The sequence below is a fragment of the Oratosquilla oratoria genome, chromosome 20 (assembly GCF_046742065.1).
Source record: "Oratosquilla oratoria isolate Oo_2021 chromosome 20, ASM4674206v1, whole genome shotgun sequence".
Classification (NCBI taxonomy): domain Eukaryota; kingdom Metazoa; phylum Arthropoda; class Malacostraca; order Stomatopoda; family Squillidae; genus Oratosquilla; species Oratosquilla oratoria.
The window spans coordinates 53,402,883-53,406,476 of NC_134796.1; positions in this window are offsets into that span (position 1 = coordinate 53,402,883).

A 3,594-nucleotide genomic window follows, 5' to 3' on the forward strand; every position below is an offset into this window, starting at 1 on the left:
ATAACTTCATGAATTTCTTACACTAAATCATAAACAGATCATTTTTTAAGAAACTAATGCATAAAGTATCTGACGAAACATTTCTACTCTAATGGGATATTTCCCTCAGCTGAATAAAATTCTCTGGCGACAGCCGAAAATGCATATAAAAAACGATCCCATCCATTAGCACTTCCAGTCTTTTTATCGTCATTATCAGTAACATTATCATCGTTTTTCTTGATGGTCTATTTCTTTTTTTACATTACTGGAATACTTTACTAGTATTCTCTTTCTTCTTTTCGTCTTCCAGCTTTCATTTGTCCTTCGTCTATTTTGTACAATATACGGTTAAGGCCACTTTTTATCTATTCATCTATTTATTCTACTTGCTACTACTAGCAGGACCCGTGAAAATTCCACGGCATTTACGAAGGAGTCTTTAAAATCTCCCGAAGGAGTTTTCAGTCTCCAAAAGGAGTCGTTAAAGTCTCCCGACGTTGTCGTCAAATTCTCCCGTCGTCTCTCTCTTTCTCTTTCTCGTTAGGTCAATCATAAAGGCAACAACAAAAATCTAATCGTTTATGTCATGTCACAATAAACATTTATAGACGTTTGATTATCTTCATGTAACCTATGATTAAAATGTATAGACGTTTGAATACTGTTTATTTATTTATTTAATTATTTATTTATTTATCTATCTATCTATTCATCTACTTACTTTCGTGAAGTTCTGTCAGGAGCTCAGAAAACAACGCGACATGACGTCACACGTTAAGCTTTGAATAAATGCCCTTTTTAATATTTCATTTATCGAAAGAATGTGATAAATAGGTGAATAAATCGTCTGTCTTTAGCCAGAATAAAACTACTTCGATTCCTTTGCACCGTGACGTCGTGTCATAAGAACATAAGAATAAAGGAGACTGCAAGAGACCATAAGGCCTACACTAGGCAGCTCCGTATCCATCACCACCTGTCATCCCCATCCATAAAGTTGTCTAATCGTTTTTTAAAACAACTGATAGTTTCAGCGCTTACTACATGGTTACTAACTTTATTCCATTCATCGACCACCCTATTAGTAAACCAATTCTTGCCTATTTCCTTCTTAAATCTAAATTTGTCCAGTTTATACCCATTACTGCGAGTCCTGCCCTGTTGTTTTATTATGATGACCTTGTTTGCATCACCCTTGTTATAGCCTTTGATCCACTTGAACACTTCTATTAGATCACCCTGCACTCTGCGTCTTTCCAGAGAGTGTAAGTTTAGGTTCCTAAGCCTCTCTTCGTAAGGCAAATTTGCGAGTCCTTGTATCATTTTGGTCATTCTTCTCTGTACTGATTCTAGTGAATTTATGTCCATTCTGAAGGACGGAGACCAAAACTGTACCGCATAGTCAAGGATGGGTCTAACTATCGCTAGATAGAGTTTAATAATTACCTCTGCACTTCTATTCGTTACCGTCATAGCAATGAAGCCTAATGCGTTGTTAGCTTTATTTCTGGCGCTAATGCACTGCTTCCTGGTTTTAAGGTCCGAACTCACCAGAACTCCCAAGTCCCTCTCGCACTCAGATTTTTCTAAAAACGTGTTATCTAAGTTGTATCTATTTTCGGGGTTGTGTAGCCCTACGTTTAACACGCTACACTTAGAGATATTGAAGTTCATTTGCCATTTCACCGACCATGTTAACAATTTATTAAGATCCTGCAGAATCTGGGCGTCGTCTCCTGACCTAATTAGGCGTCCCATTCTAATGTCGTCCGCAAACTATTTATCCCATCGTCCAAGTTGGTTATGTACATAATGAACAACAAGGGACCCAAAACCGAGCCCTGGGGGACCCCGCTAGTAACATTGCCCCACCTAGATTTAATTCCATTTATGGTGACCCGCTGTTTTCTGTTACTAATCCAAGCTCTAATCCATTCTAACACTTTTCCTCCTATGCCATGGGCTTTGATTTTATTTAGTAGTCTCTAGTGTGCACCTTGTCGAACGCTTTGCTAAAGTCAAGGTAAATAACATCGTAATTTTCATTGTTATCTGACGCCTTATATTGTGTGTCGGACGCGCTGAAGCGACGTGACGTCACCGCTCTCGGCCAATAAGTCGTCTCCGTTGCCGTGACGTCACTATTGTCGCTTACCTGGCAGCCAATCAGTCGTCTCCTTTTTGCCGTGACGTCACCGCTCTCGGCCAACAAGTCGTCTCCGTTGCCGTGACGTCACCACTCTCGCTTCGCTCGCACTCAATCAGTTGTCAGCAATTTTGGAAGGCTTCGTTGCCGTGACGTCACCGCGTGACACACACAGATACTTACAAGCGTATTAATATATAGATTATTATGTGTGACTCTGGTCCATAGGAGTACTCCTCCTAACCCAAAAAGTCCCTGGAATATAGCCTACATAGAACTACACTGTCCTTACCCGACGAGCCGTGTGACGGGACCCAGGGATGACCCTTCATCCTCAAGGTCCTGAGATGAAAGGAACAACGAATGTATATATGGTGCTTTGATTAGGCCACCCTCTTATGAGGGGGAAACGCCCTTTTGTACATATATATGTATATACATGTAGGGTTTCTTTGATCACAAGTATCTACATCTGAACACTTCGAACTTTCAGTAAATGCACTATGAAGATCTTGTTATTGTTGAATATATATACATGTAGTCTTTCTTTGTATATATCTTCATCTTAACATATTGAACTTCCACTATGAAGCTCTTGTTATTGCTTATTACTTCTATGCTTGACTACGTTTTTCTCTTTGTAAGATTGGATTCATCGTTTAATCTTAATCTAATTTCCCCTCCTAAGAAATTCTTCCCCGTCGCATATAACACAGCCTTATCATCTCATCAGTTCAAGTGTTATTATCTTGTATTTGTTTAATCTATATCCTAAAAGACGAACCCAATCTTACAACAGAAAAGTGTAGTCGAGCACAGAACTAATAAGCAATAATAGGAGCTTCATAGTGCATTTACTGGAAGTTCGAAGTGTTAAGATGAAGATACTTATGTTCAAAGAAAGACTACATGTATATACATATATATGTACAAAAGGGCGTTTCCCCCTCATAAGAGGGGTGGCCTAATCAAAGCACTTCATATACATTCGTTGTTCCTCCCGCCTCAGGACCTTGTGGATGAAGGGTCATCCCTGGGTCCCGTCACATAGCTCGTCGGGTAAGGACAGATTAGATCTATGCAGTTTATATGCTAGGGACTTTTTGGGTTAGGAGGGATACTCCTACGGACCAGAGTCACACATAATAATAGTAGTAAATAGAATAAATAAATGAATAGATAAAAAATGGACTTAACCGTGTATTGTACAAAATAGACGAAGGGCAAAGGAAAGATGGAAGACGAAAACAAGACAGAGAATACGTGTAATGGCTTCCAGGAATGGTAATGAAAAAAATAGTCCCTCAAGAAAAAGGATGATAATGATACTGATAATCACGATAAAAAGACTGGAAGTGCTAATGGATGGGATCGTTTTTTATATGCATTCTCGGCTGTCGCCAGACGATTTTATTCAGCTGAGGGAAATATCCCATTAGAGTGTAAATGTTTCGCCAGATGCTTTA